This window comes from Narcine bancroftii, chromosome 2 (genome assembly GCF_036971445.1).
Source record: "Narcine bancroftii isolate sNarBan1 chromosome 2, sNarBan1.hap1, whole genome shotgun sequence".
Classification (NCBI taxonomy): Eukaryota; Metazoa; Chordata; class Chondrichthyes; order Torpediniformes; family Narcinidae; genus Narcine; species Narcine bancroftii.
Genome location: NC_091470.1, coordinates 194,344,169 through 194,364,940, shown reverse-complemented (window position 1 = coordinate 194,364,940; position 20,772 = coordinate 194,344,169). Strand labels below are relative to the sequence as shown.

The 20,772-nt window shown below is 49.7% G+C and overlaps 1 protein-coding gene across 2 annotated transcripts in view; it reads left to right on the top strand.

The window, feature by feature from the left end:
• The window catches only part of LOC138754889 (guanine nucleotide-binding protein G(I)/G(S)/G(T) subunit beta-2), an 89,048-nt gene that overhangs the window by 3,229 nt on the left and 65,047 nt on the right, over positions 1-20,772 (top strand). Inside the window, exon 2 of one of the 2 annotated variants that reach the window (XM_069919845.1) lies at positions 8,419-8,520. The exons of the other annotated variant lie outside the window; for it this stretch is intronic. The gene's annotated coding sequence lies outside the window, so the exon portion shown is untranslated. The remainder of the gene's footprint in view (positions 1-8,418; positions 8,521-20,772) is intronic. 2 annotated transcript variants of the gene reach the window in all.

Below are 20,772 nucleotides of genomic sequence, written 5' to 3'. Positions count from 1 at the left end.
TTTTCACCTTTATGACGTTGGCCAACTTCTGGAGGCAGAACACCAACTGGAGCTCTTCAACCAATGGGAGCAGTTCGTCGGTGTAAATGGAGTGGATGACCCGCTTCGCCTGTTCCGCGTGAGAGCCAGATCCGTCAATCTCTTCCGAGAATCAGAGTCTATTGTCATGAACAAGTCATGAAATTCGGTGTTTTACGGCAGCGTCACAGTCCAAACATTCATATTATAACCATCTTATGACATAAAAAAATAATGCACGAAAAGATTATTTATCACTCAGGAGCCTGATGGCGGAGGGGAAGAAGCTGTCCTTGTGTTTGTCTTCAGTCTCCTGTACCTTTTTCCTGATGGTAGCAGAGTGAAGAGGGCACAGGTAGTGGGGGGTCCTTGAGGATAGAGGCTGTTTTTTTAAGACACTACCTCGTGTCGATGTCCTTGATGGAGTGGAGTCTTGTGCCTGTGATGTCACAGGCCGAGTTAACAACCCTCTGGAGTTTATTCTTGCCCTGAGAGTTGGCGCCTCCGTACCAGGCAGTGATGCAACCGGCCAGAATACTCCCCGCAGTCCACCCTTAGAAGTCTTCAAGAGTCTTCGGTGACGAACCGAATCTGCTTAGTCACCTCACGAAGTGCGGCCACTGGCGGGCCTTCTTCGCGATGACGCAGGAATATTGGCTGAACGTGGATGGAGCTCCGCTGGACGTTCTTGCCTGCCCCTCTCCCAAAGGTGGTGTGGGGGGGGGGGGGTGGTTTGCCATCGAAGAGCGACTGAATCTCCTGATTCTGGGTGCCCAAGTCTGAACAAGCGCAGAGTCCCGCGAACCTGGCCGAGTGAAACACAGAGGCCCGCAGACGCAGTGATTGTAGTAAATGCCGGGGAAATTCTGCTGGCCTCGCAGCGTCCACAGGAGGTAAAGATGATTTGGGCCTGAGGCCTTCGTCATGGAGTAAGGAATTAAAGACTGGGGAGAGAAAGTGGAAGAATGGGAGGGGAGGAGTTAATGGATATGATGAGAGATTTTACGTTCAGATTTATTGTCAGAGAACATACATGACGACACATACAGCCCTGAGATTCGTTTTCCTGTGGGTCAGGCAGAATTACCACTTGCTGGTGGTGCAAAAACTGTACACTGGTAAACAAATAAAGAAATGAAATTAACTGACAAAGAAAAACATCAACTAAGAGCAAAAGTAAGAGTCTTTAAATGCATCCCTGATTGAGTTTGTTGTTGAGGAGTCTGATGGTGGAGGGGGAGCAGCTGTTCCTGAACCTGTGGGTGTGAGTCTTGTGGCCCTGACACCTCTTTCCTGATGGCAGCAGCGAGAACAGACTGTGCACTGGGTGGGGATGGTCGCTGCTGTTCTCCAACGGCGGTGTTCCTCATAGATATTCTTGATGATGGGGAGGGCTTTGCCAGCGCGGGGTTCGAACCCCGCGCTGTCTGTAAGGAGTTTTCATGTTCTCCCTGTGCCTGTGTGGGTTTCCTCCGTGGACTCTGGTCTCCCCTATTTGAAACATACCGGGGGTTGGCATTGGGCGGCACGGGCTCTTGGGCCAAAATGGCCTGTTACCGTAATGTATGTCTACATTTATTTATAAATGGCGGGGGGCAGACACGATGGGCTAAAGAGCCTATTTCTGTTCCTATGTCTAGTGGAGTTTGGAGCTGCTGTGTAAACTGAACCAGTCTTTGAACGCTGAATCCTGGAAAGCAGCTGATGGTATGTGGTTGAGTATCCAGGGCAACAGGGCTTGCGTCATCCGAATGGGATGTGGGGGTGGTCCTTCTCATGTCTTCCAATGGTGTAATCTCAAGAAAATTTCTTAATTACTCTCTCAATCATTAACTAATGTCAAAATATGAGCGATTGTGTGTGGGCCTCCTTTATCTCTGCCACCTTGCTAATCCTTAATTTTGAAGCACCCTGGCATCTGTGGGTCTAATTATTTGTGTACAGACCTTTAACCACCAAAGCCTTCCATCTGAGGTTTGTTGGCCAATTCCCATTGGATGACACCAGCTGGCATTAAGTTGCTCTCTCCCATCGGGTGGCGTGGTAAGCCAGTGTGACGCTGGTGACCCGGGTTCGAATCACCGCTGCCTGTAAGAAGTTTGTATGTTCTCCTTATGGGTTTCCTCCAGGCCTTAATATCCTGAGCTGAGGTAGGCCCTGTCGTTTCACTGGGACAGGCACTATTCAGACCTGTGATATCCTGAGCTGAGGTAGGCCCTAGCATTCACCAGGGCAGGCTCTATTCAGGCCTGTGATATCCTGTGGACTTCAAGAGGAAGTAAGGGGAATATGACCCAGTCCTTATCGAGGGCTCAGCAGTGGAGAGGGTCAAATTCTGGGTGTCAACATCTCTGAGGATCTGTCCTGGAGCTTCCATGTTGATGCAATCACAAAGAAGGCTTGCCAGATGCTAATATTTGTGAGGTTTCTGAGGAGATTCGGTATGCCATCAAAGACTTTTGCAAATTTCTACAGGAGCACCGTGGAAAGCATTCTGATCAGTTGCAAAACTGTCTGATACAGAGGTGCAAATGCACAGGCCAGGAAAAGGCTTCAGAGAGTTGCAAACTTGGCCAGCACCATCATGGGCACCAGTGTCCATTCCATTGAGCACATCTCTTGGAGTCAGTGGCTCAAGAAAGCAGCCTCTGTAGCCAGGCCGTGCCCTCTTCACTCTGCTCCCATCAGGAAGGAGGTATAGGAGCCTGAAGACGAGCACCCAGTGGCACAAGGGCAGCTTCTTCCCCTCCACCGTCAGATTCAAGAACGGACAATGACTCCCTAGACCCTGACTCACTTTCTCTTCTTTTTGCTCTAAACTTTGAGTGTAAATTATAGCAATATCTGCTCTATATAATCTACTGCCACAAAAACCACAAATTTTGTGATCTGTTCAGACAATAAATTCTGATCCGCTCCGAGAAGAACCCTTCTGATTGTACTGGGACTCTTGTGATAAATAAATTGACTTGGGAAAGGAGTGCGGCCTTGCCAAGATCCTGTGAGATGTTTCCACTCTCAGACTTGCTCAAGAGCAAATAAATTGCAGGTTTAATGGGTAAAGAATATGTGGGGAAGATAGATTAATGCTGACTGTTACACCTCAGGGTTACAGGCCTGGATAGGGCCTGCCCTGGTGAACTACTTGCTTTCACTAACATTGAGCGCCAGGTTGTTGGCTTGATGTGGAGGCTCCGGGACAGATCCTCGGAGATGTTGACACCCAGGAATTTGAAGTTTTTGACCTCTCCCTCCCCTGCCAAGCCCTCGATGAGGATTGGGTTGTATTTCCCTGACTCTCTCCTGAAGTCCACAATCGGTTCCTTAGTTTAGCTAACATTGAGCGCAAGTTGTTGGCTGATCCAACAAACTGATCCATCTCCCTCCTGTAAGCCCCCTGATTTGCTCTCTGTGGTTCTGCTGACCATTGTAGAGTCATTGGCAGATTTGTAGACAGCTTTGAATTGTACCTGGCCACAACTCGATAACCACCAGGTCATCCCTAACGTTCGCACAGCCGTGTAAAGAGCACAATTCCCAGTATGGGATTACAATGAAAAGGAATACAAGTTCACACCAACCAAGAGCAGAGTGTGAGCACTGTTGTGGGGTTCAGTCAGGAGCCTGATGGCTGCAGGGAAGCACTCTTCCAAACTCTTGAATCTTACCTCCAACAAGAGGAAGGAGACGAGACAGCTCCTTGTTGTCGAGGGAGTTGTAGTGAAGATCCAGTAGCCTGGGCTCTGGCGAATGGAGGTCTGTCATTGGATGTTAAGCTCTACTCAGAGTTTGGAATAACAACAGGTGATCTCGTTAAATTGTAAATTTTGAAGGTGGACTGTTTGTGGGGGTGGGTGTTGGGGCATGGGTGCGTGGGCATGCATGGGCATGGGCAGGCGTGACTGAGGAGACTGGTGGAACCAGAGCTCCCAGCTGTAGATGCAGGGCAGCCCATTCAGGAGACTGAGGAAACCGCATCCTCGTTCGTGGTGGACCTTTGGAATTCTTTACTCTGCGAGGCTCAGTCACTGTACGTTCCAGAAGAAGTTGATAGATTTCTGGATCTCAGATTTATTATCAGACCACATACAGGACATCACATACAACCCCGAGTTCTTTTCCCTGCAGGTGAGGCAGAATTTCTACTGATCGATAGTGCAAAAAATAACTGTACTCAAGAAAAGAAACATATACGAAAGAGAGACATGTAAAGAAGGTAATGCAAACCATGCTGTGCAGAAAATAAATATTCAGTACTAAATAATAGAGTCCATAAATGATTTCCTGGTTGAGATAGTCGATGAGGAGTCTGATGGTGGAGGGGCAGCAGCTGTTCCTGAACCTGGTGGGTGCGAGTCTTGTGGCCCCGACACCTCTTTCTTGATGGCAGCAGCGAAAACAGAGCATGTGCTGGGTGGGGTGGATCCCTGATGATCACTCCCTGCTCCATGGGTCCGGGCTGGGAGCCATCAAAGGTTCCCTGTGACTTTCTTGCTCTGGTAACCTATAAATAAACATGGTGTCACATGAATTATCGATGGTTTCATTAATCCGTCCTGTTGCTAGCTATGCAGAAGAAGCAAGTGCTGGGGGAGGGAAATGCTGTAAAGACAGACCTGCCGCTGGTGCGGACCCAGGGAGAGCAGGAAGGGGTAACATCGCACTCCCCCGCAGGGTCCTACCGTCCAGTCTGACTGCTGTCAGCACTAAATATCCTGTTGAAGGAGCAGGCGGTGTTTTTATTAAAAATCCCGTGATCACAGAATCTGCGACCATGAGCCGCCACGAGGGGGTTAGCAGAATCTGGGGAAGCAGAGGACTGGCCCAGGGCACCATAAAACAACCCCCCACCCCCCCCCCCCCAATTTGAGGAGGAGACGACCCATGACGGCGGACCAGTGTACAGGGTGGGGGGGGGGGGATGGGGTTGTGCTCTGTGGCTGAGGGACACACGAGGGTAGTTGCCATCATGAGGCGAGGAACCCACATGGGCAGCGGGCGGCTGCAATCAGGGAATTCAAACCAGGCTGCTGGAGATTGGCTGAAGGGGGCACTGGGATAAGAGAGGGCGCTGACCGTGTCGGAGGTTCGGGTCTGGTACTTCTGGTGGCTGATGGTTTGAAGGGTTCCTGACTGTGTTGGAGGTTTGGACCTGGTACCTCGGGTGGCCAATGGTTTGAAGGGTTCCTGACTGTGTCGGAAATTCGGACCTGGCCGCTCAGGCAGCCGATGGTTTGGATAGATTCTGTGAGGGTGGGGGGGGGGGGGCGGTGGTGGGAGTTCTTGTTTCTATTTCTCTGACTGTAAGAGACGCTCTAGGCAATTTGTGCCTTGAGGCAGATGCAAACAAATTTTGTGTAATCTTACATGACAATAAAGAAATCTTGAAGGGTGCAGAACTGCCTGTCTTCCTCTCAGCCCCAGAGTTCAGTCCCTACCATCATATCTGCCAAACCAGCAAAGGGCTGTGATTATTTATTTTAACACAAAAAAAACAGGAAACACCCTCCTGAGAGAGGAAACCGGCCTCAGCCGAAGCTTCAAGATGACAGCAGGCACCTTCGCCTTGGCCTCAGCTCCTGAGATGGGGGGGTGGGGATGGTTTTGGGGCCATCTCCAATCAGTCCCTTGGCACTCGGAGGTAGCGGGCTTGGGACTCCCTACCCAAAGGGAGGGTTGGGGGTGGGGGGACGCGGCTGAGGGGGTGTCGCTCCGTCTCTGGGGAGGAGCTGGGCTCTCTTGGGAGCAGGTGGCCATGATGCGGAGAACGGGTTCGGAGGGTCCAAAAGGTGACGAGTCTGAACACGGTTCAATACCAATCAAGGGTCTTTATTTGCACACAGTTGGGGCAGGGGCGGGGAGTCACAACGGTGACCACTTTTACGAGCTCAAACAAAGAAACTGCCTGCAGTTCGTGCGCATTGGAAGCAGCCGAACAATCGATACTCACTCCTGACAGATTGCTCCTATCCACAGTTCCCATGGTTAAACGCGCAGATGAAAAAAACCCTTCGCTAACTTGTGGGCACAGCATCCCACTTACCTACAGAATCTAATCACACAGCACCAGACAGCAACATTTTTCAGAAGATTTGCTTCCTGTAAAATAATAGGAGCTTATGATGGACGACTTCAAGCTGAACATAAAGATAATTTCAGATTTGCTGGATCACGTAGGAAGTTGGAGAAACATTAAAATAACTTTTATTGAATTTACTGTGCTTAATCACCTAACGACGCTGATGCTTTATGTTAGTTCAACCGACCTAAAAATGTTTTGCTGCTGATTTTCTTTCGTACTCAGCATCTGATGCCTCTCATGTCAGTGTCCAACAATCATCAGCCGCCATTGTTGCGTTCCGGTTGGCCTGATCCCAATTTTCCAAGGTTGCAATGTCCCAGTGAAACCTTTCACCGTGTTCATCACTGACGGCACCAAGATCAGCGGGGAAGGTCCACATGCGAATGCAGAAAATGAATTTTCAATGACGTGTTGCTCTTCATTGTTTTGTCTGTTGAATTCGACTGAAAATATGACAGGAAATCAGAAAAATAGTTACTGTATGTAACTGTGTAATAGTCGATTCTGTGTAAGAGCTGACCTCCCGCCCCCAGCCCAAAAATCTTGTGCTTTCCAAATGACCCATGTAAAAATTGACCCCCCACCTCTAATTTTGGCCCTCACTGTCTGCCTATCCAAGCTCTCGATGCCCCAACTGTGAATCTTCGCCCCGGCTGCTGGACCCTTCCAAGCTCCCAACACTCTGGATGCGGACTTATCACCCAGTCCCAGCCATTCGAGCTCCCGATGCCCCAACTGTGAACCCTCACCCCAGCCGCCCACCCACTGGAGCTCCCAACGCCTCACCCCAGCCACCAGCCCTCATAGCTCCCAACATTCCAACATGGACTTACCACCCAGGCCCAGCCCCTCAAATGACTCAGGTCCTTACCACGGTCAAAAATAAGACCCGTGTAAAAGTCGACATGCCCCCTCCCCCCCACAAATTTTAACCCGAGTAATTGGTCCAAAACACTCGACGATTACCTTTATTTATGCTTCATCCTCTGCTCGCACGGTAAAGACAAGATAGCATTTCTCCAGGACAATGGAGCATATTTAAATAAATATGTTAGAATAGAAGTTAAACACATTAAAATATTAAGAATTATACAGTAACAGTCCACGGACACTATGATATGGTACATCTAAAAAAACAGTTTGTGATAGAAAAATCTGGTCTGACTGAAACCTCCTGGTCTTTCAGCACCTGGAGATGTCAGTGAGGGAGATGCTGCCGATGGGCACATACCAGGCTGCAGGAGTACGTGCTGAGGGACGTACTGAAGCCCAGTGCGGCCAACACGAGGGTGCTGTGGGGAAGGACCATGGTCTAGAGTCCGTCCGTCACCGGGCTCTGAGGGGCTGAGACCGAGGGGAAGCAAACAACAGGGGGGGAGTAACGACACGGGTAAATAGAATCAAATGTAAGGGAGGACAGATTGCAGTTAACACCACGTTACAGCGCCAGCAACCCGGGTTCGAATCCAGCCACTGACTGTAAGGGGTTTGTACATGTTTGTACATGTTCCCTGTGTTTTCCCCGAGGGGGTCCAGTTTCTTCCCACCGTTCAAAAATATACCGGGGGTTGTAGGTCAATCGGGGGTAATTGGGCAGCACAAACACGTGGGCCGGAACGGCCTGTTACCGCGATGTATGTCTTAAATAAAATGTATGGTGATGTGTGGTGCCTGCCACATTGACCACCGCCAGTGGGCTGATATCGCCTCCAACCGTGCCTCACAGTTCGGCGGGCTGCAACCTCCTTTGAATAAGACTGCAGAGCCCACCTCACTGACATAAGACAAAGGAGGAAAAACCTAACACCCAACCCCAACCAACCAATTTTCCCTTGCAACCGCTGCAACCGTGCCTGCCTGTCCCCAACTAGCCTGCAGCAGACGTGGATATACCCCTCCATAAATCTTCGTCCGCAAAGCCAAGCCAAAGAATGGTGATGGAAATGCATGGAGAGGAAACCAAGGGTGAAAAGAGCCTTTGAACCGTTTCCTTCTGGTAAATAATTTAAGTGGAATAAAGTTTATTTTTGGAAAGAAGAAAACATTTAGAAAAGGGAACCTCCACCTTAGATTAGACAAGAGCACCCGGGGAAAACCCACGCAGACACAGGGACAACGTATAAACTCCTTACAGAGAGCACAGGATTCAAACCTTGGTCCTGATCACTGGTACTGGAACAGCGCTGCACTAACTGCTACGCCAACCGTGCGGCCCCACATATGTTCTCTGACAATGAATCTGAAACAGACCTACCACAGAATGTCTCCCTTCGGTCCTGGACCTCATGTCTTCCTTTCTCTCCCCGCTTCTCCCGCAGGAGTCGTTCTCTCCCCGGTTGGAGCTGCTGCTCCCAGTCCTTGGAGACCACCCGCCAGGGGAGACTGCTGACCCTCGACATTGACGCCTCTGCAGAGATTGGGTAGGCCTCCAACTCCTCGTGGAATTGGGGGAGGGGTGGTGTGGAGGGGGGCAGGTAGTGGAAGCAGTTGAAAAGTAAACAGCTTCTTTCCCAACTCAGAATCCTGGAACCTTTTGGGTTGTGAAACCAACCACGTTTGGCATCTCATTCACAGCTGTGATACACGCCCCACATCATCACCACAATTGCCCAACTCCCCACGGTGAAATTAAATCATCGAGCACCCAACCCAGTAAGCAAGAGAGGGCCTTGCATTTATGTAGTGCCCTTCCCTACCTCGGCCTGGGTTTGTGCACAATCAAGTGCTTGGTGAACCTGGGTGATAGAACACCACATTGCAGAATCAGGCCCTTCAGGTCTATGTCAAACTATTTTCCTACCTAGTTCCACTGACCTGTACCCAGTCTACAGACCTCCAGACTCCTCCCATCCACGTGTTAAAATTGAGCCCACATCCACCACTTCAGCTCATTCCACACCTCCCACCGCTCACTGTGTGAAGATGTTCCCCCTAAACTTTTCCCCTTTCACCCTTAACCCATGTCCTCTGGTTGTATCTCACCTCCCCTCAGTGGAAAAAGCCGACCGACATTTAATCTATCTGTCCCCCTCATAATTTTAAATACCTCAATCAAATCTCCCTCGTTCTTCTACGCTCCAGGGAATCAAGTCCGAACCTGTTTAACCTTTCCCTGTAACTCAGTTCCTGAATTCCAGGCAACATCCTAGAAAATCATCTCTGCACTCTTTCTGTCTTATTGATATCTTTCCTGTAGTTTGGTGACCAAAACTGCCCACAGTTCTCCAAATTTGACCTCACCAATGCCTTATAGAACTTTACTCCCAGACTCAATACTTTGATTTATGAGGGTCAATATGCCCAAAGCTCTCTATGTGCACAGGACACATCCCTCCATACCCCTCCCATCCATGTTCCTATCCAAATTCCTCTTTGATATTTGTTCCATATTCAAGTCAAATTTATTGTCATCCAATTGTACTAGTACAACCCGACAAAACAGCATTCTCTGGTTCTTGGACACACAACCAGACATAACACTCATACAGACAAACAATACATCTCAGATGTTAGTGTGAGCAGTTCCTTTGATCATTCACCATTTTCACTGCCTGTGGGAAGAAGCTGTTCCTGAGCCTGGTGGTGCTGGCTCTGATCCTCCTGTATCTCTTCCCCAACGGGAGCAGCTGAAAGACGCAGTGTGCAGGGTGGAAGGGGCCCTCGATGATTTTGCGCACCCTCTTCAGACAATGATCCTGATAGATCATGTCGACTGGGGTGGGGGGGGGGTGTGGAGGAAGACCCCAATGATCTTCTCTGCTGCTCTTATGGTCCTGTGGATTGACCTCAGATCCATTTCTCTGCAACAACTGTACCACACTGTGATGCAGGTGGCTAGGACACTCTGGATAGAGCTCCTGAAGAATGTTAACATGACGGTGGCCGGTGGCCTTGCCCGATTCAGTCTTTTCAGGAAGTACAGTTGCTGTTGGACCTTCCTGACAAGTGAGGAGATGTTGTGTGTCCATGATAGGTCACTGGTTAACCACCCCTCCCCCCAATGTTCCCCTTCAACAGTTAACATTTTGTTGCCATCGTATTGAATTATAGTCACGTGCGCCAAGATATAGTGAAAAAGCTCTGTTTTGTGAGCTATCCAGGCAGGCCAACCTATGCATCATACAGGAGATAGTGCAGAAATGAAACAATAGCACCTTGGAGTTATACAGCACAGGAAAGGCCCTTCAGCCCAACTCATCCATGCTGACCAAGGGGCCCTCCTGAGCTCGTTCCATTTACCTGTATTTGGCCCCTATTCCATCCATGGCCCCTATCCATGCATGGTAAAACCCATTATCCAGAATTAGAGAATTCAGCTCTCCCAAGTAACCAGAAAAAAAAAATCAAGGAAATAAATTTAAAAATAGAATAAAATAATAGGTAAAAATAGTTAAGTTTGAAATTATAAAAGTAAATGTTCCCTGAAGTAACATGTAAACCATTGATGAAGATGGGAGCAAATATTCAACCAGCAGAGGGAGGGTCTCATTCAGGCTTTGCTTGTAGCAGCTGTTTGAATAAAGTTGTGTGAAAGAGCGATGGCGTCGCCCAGGATGAAGAGCTGGTTAACGCCGCTCACCGTTGGGGCGGAGTCTTAAGGTGTCTCCTTATCCATGCTTAGTAAGTCACCCCAGTCAGAGGGTTTGTCTGTAAACTTGGAGGGGAGCGGGGTTTTAATTATCTATATTGTTATTGTTTGTCTTTCGGGTGGCTCTGGGGAGGGGGAGGAACCTGCAGATGCAGCGATGGTTAAATGTTTTCAAAGACTGACTGAAAATACAATAAAATGGTTTATATATTCATGCAAGTGAGGTTTGTTCAGTGGAAGTACAGTGTAGAATTTTTATCTTTTAAACTGTTTATTCTTAATGCATGTGTATTAGGTTTTGTAAGAGTGAGTCTCAAGCAACCAGAAAATACAGTTATCCGGCATTTACAAATCGCCCATTGGTGCCGGACACCAGGGGTTTCACACTTCTTTAAATGTTGTCATTTATTACAGTGCCTGTGACCTGGGTTCAAAGGCAGCACTGTCTGTAAGGAGTTTGCACATTATCCCCAGGTCTGCCTGTGTTTCCCAGAGGGCTCTGGTTTTTCTCCCACCCTTCAAAACATACAGGGGTTGTCAGTTAATTGGGTGGCACAGTTGGCAGGCTGGAAGGGCCTATTACTATGCTGTATATCTAAATTAAATCTAAATTTCCTCCCCCTTCTCCCACTTCCTCGTTCCACCGACCCACCACACTCTCGAATCCTGTTTAAATCTTTCTCACGAGGAGAGTGTGCATACTCCACACTGATAGCACCAGAGGTTGGGATTGGACCCAGGGTCTGTGGAGCTGGAAGGCAGTTTCACCCACCTTGAACTGCCAAACCCCTGGTCTGGTTAGGTTTAAAATGTAAAATGTATTGTCACGTTCAAGAACACACAACATTTGTCAATTGCTGAAAGGCAGAACACTGAGGGAGGGAGGGTCCACTGAGGGAGGGAGGGTCTATTGAGGGAGGGAGGGTCCACTGAGGAGGGATGGTCCACTGAGTGGGTGGAGGTCAAAGTAGGAGGGGAGCAATCACTGCACTGAATATAGGCCGCCAAATAGCCCTTGGGACACCGAGGAACAGATCGGTGGGCAGATTATGGAATGGTACAGAAATTACAGGGTTGTTGTTACCATAATTCCCTGAAAGTGGTGGATAGGGTTGGTTTTCATAAGTCAAAGTATTGAGTACAGGAGTTGGGATATTATGGTAAAGTTATATAAGACATTGGTGAGGCCAAATTTGGAGCATTGTGGGCAATTTTGGTCACCGAATCACAGGAAAGATATCAATAAGACAGAAAGAGTGCATAGAAGATTTACTAGGCTGTTGCTGAACTTCAGGAACTGAGTTACAGGGAAAGAAAGGTTAAACAGGTTTTGACTTTATTCCCTAGAGCATAGAAGAATGAGGGGAGATTTGATCGAGGTATTTAAAATCATGAGGAGAACAGACAGAGTAAATGTAGGTTGGCTTTTCACACTGAGGGCAGGTGAGATGCAAAAGAGAGGACATGGATTAAAGGTGAAAGGGAAAAAGTTGAGGGGGAAACTTCTTCACACAGAGAGTGGTGGGAGTGGGGAACCAGCTGCCAGCTGAAGTTGTAAAGGCAGCTCAGTTTTAACATTTAAGAAGAATTTGGGAGGATGGGAGAGGTACATGGATGGGAGAGGTTTGGAGGGCTGTGGACTGGGTGCAGGTCAGTGGGACTAGGCAGTAAATAGTTCGGCACAGACTAGGAGGGGCGAAGGGCCTGTTTTTGGGCTGCAGTATTCTATGGAGACTTCAATTTCCCAAATATTGACTGGCAGCTCCTTACTGCAAGTGGGAGAGATAGAGGACATACTGGATCTAGTTCTGGGGAATGAACCCAGTCAGGTGGCGGACCTTTCAGTGGGGAGCATTTCGGTGATAGTGACCACAACTCCCTGAGCTTTTATATAGCTATGGACAGAGATAAAAGCAGACTAAATGGGAAAGTGTTTAACTGGGGAGGGGCTCATGAGGATGGGCTGAGGCAGGAACTCAGGAGCGCAAACTGGGAACAGAAGTTCTTGGGAGAAAGCACGGTAGAAATGTGGAGGATATTTAGGGACTACTGGCATCAGGTTCAGAACCCGTTGGTCCCACTGAAACAGGGAAAAGATGGCAGGAAAAGGGAGCTGTGGTGGGAAAAAACAGGTGAGGCAGTTAGTCAAGAGAAAGAAGAAAGGACACATTAGATATAGGAAGCAGAAAACAGGATGGGCTCATGAGAATTGAATGGTAACCAGAAAGGAGCTTAAGAAAGGACGAAGGAGAGATTGAAGGGGGCATGAGAAGGCCTTAAGGAGAACCCCAGGGTGTTCTATGAAGAACAGAAGGATGACGAGAATGATGGTGGGGCCACTTAAAGATAAAGGAGGTAACATACGAGGAGGCGGAATGGCTTGGGGAGGTTCTAGATGAATACTTTGCTTCAGTATTCACCACAGAAAAGGACCGTGATCAGGGTGAGGTCAGAATAGAACAGGCCGGTGCGCTGGACCATGTGGAGATTAAGGAAGAGGAAGTGGTGGATCTTCTTAAAAACATTTGGGTTGATAAATTTCCCAGGACCGGATGACATCCACCACAGGCTGTTGTAGGAAGGGAGGGAAGAGAGAGCTGGGGCAGTTGCTTTGATTTTTTTTAATCCTCTTTGGCTGCAGGGGAGGTGCCGGAGGATGGAGAACGGCAAATGTAGCCCCCTTATTTAAAAAAGGTAATAGGGAGAATCCTGGGAATTTTAGACCGGTGAGTGTTATATACGTGGTGTGGGAAATAATGGAGAGAATTCTTAAGGACTGAATCTATGAGAATTTGGACACAAGTCTACTCAAGGATAGTCAACATGGCTCTGTGAAGGGAAGGTTGTGCCTCACGAGTCTAATTGAGTTTTTTGAGGAGGTAACAAAATAAATTGATGAGGGTGGGGTGGTAGATGTGGTCTACGTGGATTTTAGTAAGGCATTTGGCAAGGTGCCCCATGAGAAACTTGTTCAGAAAGTCATGGGACACAGGATACTTGGCTGTGTGGACAAAAAAATTGACTTGCCTGTGGAAAGCAGAGAGTCGTAGTGGACAGAAAATATTCTGCCTGGAAGTCAGTGACTAGTGGAGTTCCGCAGTGATCTATTCTGAAACCCCCACTCTTTGTGATGTTTATATATGACCTGGATGAAGAGGCAGACGGATGGGTCAGTAAGTTTGTGGATGACATGAAGGTTGGAGGAGTTCTGGATGGAGCTGAAGGTTGTCGTAGGTTAAAAGAGGATATAGACAGGATGCAGAGTTGGGCGGAGAAGTGGCAGATGGAGTTCAATCTAGGTAAGTGTGAGCTGATGCATTTTGGAAGGACAAACCAGAAGGCTGAATGCAGGGTTAATAGTCAGTTATTAAAGCATGTGGATGAACAGAGGGACCTTGGGGTCCAAATCCATAAATCCCTTACGTCGCCTCAGATTGATAGGATAGTTAAGAAGGCCTATGGGACGCTGGGCTTCATTGGTCGGGGGATTGAGTTCAGGATTTGAGAGGTGATGTTCCAACTCTACAAATCTCTGATGAGACCACACTTGGAGTATTATGTTTCAATTCTGGTCACCCCATTATAGGAAGGATGTGGAAGCTACGGAGAGGGTGCAGAGGAGATTCACCAGGATGTTGCCTGGATTGGGAAACAAGTCTTATGAGTCAAGGTTAGCAGAGCTGGGACTTTTCTCTTTGGAGTGTAGAAGGATGAGTGGAGACTTGATCGAGGTCAACAAGATTCTGAGAGGTATAGATAGGGTGGACGGCCAGCGCCTGTTTCCCCCAGGACAGGAATAGCAAACACCAGAGGACATTTGTACACAAGGAAGTTGAGGAGAGACGTCAGGGGTATGTGTTTTACACAAAGAGTTGTGGGGGCCTGGAATTCCTTGCCAGGGGTGGTGGAGGAAGCTGGAATATTAGGGGCATTTAAGAGATTCTTAGGCACGTGGATGGAAGGAAAATAGAGGGTTACGAGGTAGAGAGGGGTTTAATTTATTTTAAGGTATACACCCTTAAGGTGTATAGAAATATATACCTCAGCACAACTTCTTGGGCTGAAGGGTCTGTACAGTGCTGCAATGTTCTGCGTTCTACCTGCCATGTGTCAAACCCAAGTGTTGCCATTAATAATCTTCCACCAATAGGGAAAATGGAAACAAGAGTCTCTTCAGAGACACTGAGGGTCCATGGATTGGCCTCAAGCAATTTTGCAGATGCACAGACTCCTGTCTGTTCCTATGCTTGCTGTTGGCAGCCTTGGGGTAGAGGGAGTTTCACTGTGTGTCTGACCCGGGAGTGTGTGATGGGATGTTGGGGAGGGAGCTTCACTGTGTATCTGACCCCGGGAGTGTATGATGGGACGGTGTGGAGGGAGCTTCACTCTGCATCTGACCCCGGAAGTGTGTGATGGGACGGTGCAGAGGGACCTTCACTCTGCATCTGACCCTGGGAGTGTGTGATGGGACCGTGTGGAGGGAGCTTCACTCTGTCTGCTGTCTGACCATGGGAATGTGTGATGGGGCGGTGTGGAGGGAGCTTCACTCTGTGTCTGACCACGGGAGTTTGTGATGGGACGGTATGAAGGGAGCTTCTCTCTGCGTCTGACCCTGGGAGTGTGTGATGGGACGGTGCGGAGGGAGCCTCACTCTGTGTTTGATCCCGGGTGTGTGTGATGGGATGGTGTGGAGGGAGCCTCGCTCTATGTCTGACCATGGGTGTGTGTGATGTGATGGTGGGGAGGGAGCTTCACTCAAACCCATACTCTCCCTGTGGACAGGAGCTGTTGGAGAATTGACAGCTGGTCTCTCCACCAGGAGAATAGCTTTGTGGTGAGTCGCAGGCAGATGAGTCAAAATGTGTTGGCTTCCGCACAGTGGCTTTTATTTCTGTCTTCTGGTCCTTGTGGAGGGGACTGATCCCCATACTCCCAAGTACCAAGGCAGTAGATACCAGGCATGCTGGTGGTGGCCTGCCTGTGGGAGAGCAGTGATCATCAGGAGGAGATTACAGGCTGAAATGTAATGAATGGTAATGGGATTGACATTGGCTGCCTTCTAATGGAGGGCTGCCGGGCTTTGTGTATAGAATTAGGGCTCCCCTGCGTGAAAGGCGGGCTGGGCAGTAATGCCGGATTAGTTGGTGAGGCGAGGAGAATCATGGAGGGTTGCAGCATGGAACCAGGCCCGAGTCCTGTGGCCTTGTCTACATAGGAGAGACAATTCGCAGACTGCGAGCTCAATTCGCTGAGCACCTTCGCTCTGATCTCCCAGTGGCCTTCAGTTCTATGCCCCACACCCGCACTGACATGTGTATCCATGGCCTCATGTACTCTCCCAACAAGACCACCTGTAAATTGGAGGAGCAACACTGAATATTCCACCTGGGCCCTCTCCAACCGGATGGCATTAACATCGATGTCTCCCGTTTCTGTAGCCCACTCCCTGTTCTCCTTCCCTCTCCATCCCTCTGTCTCCTTTCCTCCAGCTCTCCAATCCCTTCCCCCTCCACTCACAGAGACATCCCCCCCTCCCCCTGCTCACTGCTGTGCCCTCCCTCCCTTATCCCATTACCTCCTGCCTGTGGGACTGTGCCCCTCTCCTCACCCCACCATGTTGTTCGGAGCGCTGCCAACATTTTGTCCACACCTTGATGAAGGGCTGAAGCCCAAAACGTTGGTGACGTTTGCTGAGTGACCTGCTGAGTTTCTCCAATGTCGTGATTTCACTTCAACCACGGTGTCTGTAGAGTTTGACTGCTGACTCCATATCGCTGGGCTCGTTAACTTCTGTAGGGGACCATTAGTGGACTGTGTGTACAAAATGCTGTAATTTCTACCTGGTCACACTAAAATCTGGATTGTGCACTTTAATTACACATGAATTGTTTGATTACAAATTTAAAACTGTGGAGCACAGGGGCAAATAAAGGAAAGCTGTTCTTGTCCCAAACATTATGGAGGCCATTGTAGGTATTGTATGTCTCTCTGTGTTATGTCTCTACATGTGTTTTTGCTCCAGGGACCAGAGAAAGCTGTTTTGTTGCTTGATAGAGTTTCTGTAGAAGGTTAATGTAATGGCAGCCGGTGGCCTTGTCCATGTCAGTCTTCTCAGGAAGTGTAGTTGCTGTTGTGCCTTCCTGACAAGTGAGATGTTGAGTGTCTGCGATTAGTCACTATCATGGACTCCAAAGAGTCCACTCTCTCCACGACAGAGTTGTTGAGGGTGGTCGTTCCTGATCCTCCTGAAGTCCATAATCATCTCCTTCATCTTGTCCGCATTGAGACTGATTGTTAATCTCACACCACATCACGAGATTTTTCCACCCCTTCTCTGCAGTGCGACCCATCGTTGTTGCTGACTAGGCCGACGACCGTCGTGTCATCTGGAAACTTGCATGGTTGGTGCTGCTACATTCTAACCCATGCTTGATGGCGGGGACTCGGTGTTGCCATTGTCATGGGAAGCTGGAGGTCGTCCTCGTGAACTTTACCTTTCACTGACCAGCCTGTCCCCAGCGATGAAGGAGCCAACAGTCGGCTTCTACCTCCCCCCACCCTCGATCTGCAGAGTTCCTCCAGCAGATTGCTTTCTCTTTTGTCCCAGGATGTAGTGTCCCCAATGTCCTATGAGCCTCCAGTCCCTGAGTCTCTCCGCTTGGCCTGATGAGTTGCGAATGGAACGAAATGTTCCGCATCAATGCAATTACGAAGAATGCTCACCAGTGTCTGTACTTCATGAGGAGTTTGAGAAGATTCGGTACATCAGCGGAGACTCTTGAATACTTCTACACATGGACCGTGGAGGCCATTCTGGCTGGTTGCATCGCTGCCTGGTACAGAGGCGCCAATGCTCAGGACAGAGGGTTGTTAACTCGGCCTGCAACAGCATGGGCACCAACCAGACTCCACTCCATCAAGGACATCTATAAGAAGCGGTGACTTAAGAAAGCAGTCTCTATCCTCAAGGATCCCCACCCCACTCACCCCTCACTTCACTCTGCTACTATCAGGAGGAGGTACAGGACCCTGAAGACGAGCACAAGGACAGCTTCTCTGTACAGAGTGAAGTGAGGGGTGTTTAAGGGAGACGTCAGGGGTGTTCTTTTACACAAAGAGTTGTGGGGGCCTGGAATGCTTTGCAAGGGATGGTGGTGGAGGCTGGTACTTTGGGGGCATTTACGAGACTCTTAGGCCTGTAGATGGATGGAAAATAGAGGGTTATGGGGTAGGGAGGGTTTAATTTAAAAATTTTGAGGGTCAGCTCAACTTTGAGGGCCAAAGGGCCTGCACTGTGCTGTAGTGTTCGATGTTCTTCCCTTCTGCCATTAGATTCCTGAACGGTCAGTGATCCACAGACACGGCCTCACTTTGTATTCAGAGTCAGAATTTATTGCCGTGAACATGTTACGAAATTTGTTGTTTTGTGGCAACGCACAGATTTCTATAAATTGCTTCTTTTTTTTTAAAAAAAATGCCATCCAGCACAGTACAGGCTCTTCAGTCCTCGATGTTGTACTGACCCATATATATCTAACAAAAAATTCTACCCCCTCCCTACCCCGTAACCCTCTATTTTTCTTCCAACCTGTCTAAAGGGTCTCTTAAACGACCCTCATATTCCAGCCTCCACTGCCACCCCTTGGCAAGTCATTCCGAGCACCCACAGCCTGGTGAGTTGGTAAGGCACGAGACTCTTAAATCTCAGGGTCCTGGGTTCGAGTCCCACATTGGGTGCTACTTTCTTTGAGCGACCTGGTTGGCGTAGTGGGTTAGCGCAGCGCTGTTGGAGCGCCAGCCATCGGGACCGGGGTTCAAATCGTGCGCTCTCTGCGAGGAGTCTGTAAGCTCTCCCCGAGTCTCCGTGGGCTTCCTCCTGGGTGGGGGGCTCCGGTTTCCTCCCACCCTTCAAAGCGTACTGGGGGTTGAGGTCAATTGGGCGGTATGGGCTCGTGGGCCGGAAGGGCTTGTTACTGAGCTGTATGTTGAAATTTTAAATTATTTTTAAAAAACATACCCCGATGTCTCCCCTAAACTTCCCTCCCTTCACTTTGTACAGTGGTTGCTACTCCTTCCCTGGGAAAAGAGTGCTGGCTTCTCACTTACTCATATTTGCCAAACAAACTAATTTCGTAACGTGTTCACAACAATAAATTCTGATTCTGAATGGCCACAATGTCCTGGGCCATTTGTAGATTGGATTGAGGTTGTACTTGGCCACCCAGTGGTGGGTGGAGAGCGCGGAGAGGCGTGGGCTAAACACTCATCCTTGAGGTACACCAGTGCTGATTTCGAGGCCGTGTGGTGTCGATGGGCTAATTGGCCCCTGAGGTGCGAGTGGGTGAGGTGTAGAATATGGGGGGGGGAGCTGATGTGAATGTATCGGAGCGCTGCTTCAGTGTCGTATGGCGGCCGAGAAACGCAAACGTCTGCAGACGCCGTGGTTAAAGTAAACACACAACACTGGAGAAACTCAGCTGGTCAGATAGTGTCCTTTACGTAGCAAAGATATAGGTGCATCACCGACATTTTGGGCTTGATCAAGGTGTGAGCAAAATGTCGGCAGGTGCCCAAACAAAATGGTGGGGGTGAAGGGGCAGGGAAGGAGCGCGGTCCCACAGGCAGGAGGTAATAGGTGGATAAGGGAGGGAGGGCACGAGAAGAAGGGTGTTGGGAGGATGGGAGTGGAGAATGTGGGGGGCTGGGAGCCCAAGGGGAAGGGGTTGAGGGCAGAGGAGGTCAGAGGGTGGAGGTGGAGTGAGGGGATTCAGACGGATGAGGTCAGAGGGGCGACGCAGCAGATGGGGGGAGGTGGAGGGTTGGGGAGGTCAGATGGGGAGGTGGATGGGAGGAAAGGTCAGAATGAGGGGATGAAGGGTAGGAGAGATCTGAGGGGGAGATGGCAAGTAGGGGAGGTCAGAGGGGAGAGGTGGCAGGTAGGGTAGGTCAGGGGGGGAGGTGGCAGGTAGGGGAGGTCAGAAGGGAGGTGGCAGGTAGGGGAGGTCGGAGGGGAGGTGGCAGGTAGGGGAGGTCGGAGGGGAGGTGGCAGGTAGAGGAGGTTGGAGGGGAGGTGGCAGGTAGGGGAGATCGGGGGTAGATGGGAGGTAGGGGAGGTCATGGGGGAGATGGCAGGTAGGGGAGATCAGTGGGGGGAGATGGCAGGTACGGGAGGTCAGGGGGGAGGTGGTAGGTAGGGGAGATCAGAGGGGGGTAGATCAGGAGAGTTGGGAGGGGGAGAAATGAAAGAGTCCAGGGTCCAGGGGGAGAAGAATGGGAAGAAAGGGACAAACGGGCAGGGAGGGGGGTGGGGAAGGGGAAGGAGTGGATGGCTGGACAATGGCTGTCAATTTACTCAGAATCTGGTTAATAATGTGTTCAAAGGAACGATTAAAACAAATGCTCAGTGTTTCATTCTGTGCTTGCAGCAGTGGGTGGGAGCCTGTGTCTAACCCATGGGTACCTTGGCAACACTAATTCTCATCTGTGGGAATCAGCTATCTTTCATTTTGCAAACAGCCACTGAGCTCCCCCCGTCCCTGCTGAAATCAGGACGTTAACCGCAAACAGGGAATTAAGATGGGGGAAGAGGCTGCTCGCTGAAACACAGCAGCCTCCACCCCTCCCCCCCCATTCCTACCCCCTATCATTGCTTCCGCAATCCTTTCCTGCTTATTTCCCTCGGAAGACTCCAATCTCCTAGCAACGGAACCTTTTGCAATCAGCGGCGAACGAGGTCTCAGTTCAGAACTGTGGGGAATTTAATTTTTGTTAACGATTTTTTAAAAAATGTCACCGCCCCGCGGGGGAAAAGCGCTGAATTTGATGGATTTCAACCTGGAAAAGGCTGGTCCGGTGCAGTGGTCACCACCCTGTGGGGGTCATCTCCTCTCCTCAAGCAGGGGGTGGGTGGGGGTCTCTCCATTTGTGCCGCTCCTCTGCTTCCCATCGTGACCCATCAAGGGCATGTCCGAGAGGCGGGTAACCGAAAAAAGCAGCCTCTATCCCCAAGGCCGCCCCCCCCCCCCCCCCCCCCCCCAGAACCCAGCACCCAGCACCCAGGCCATGACCGCTTCAGGATCAGAAT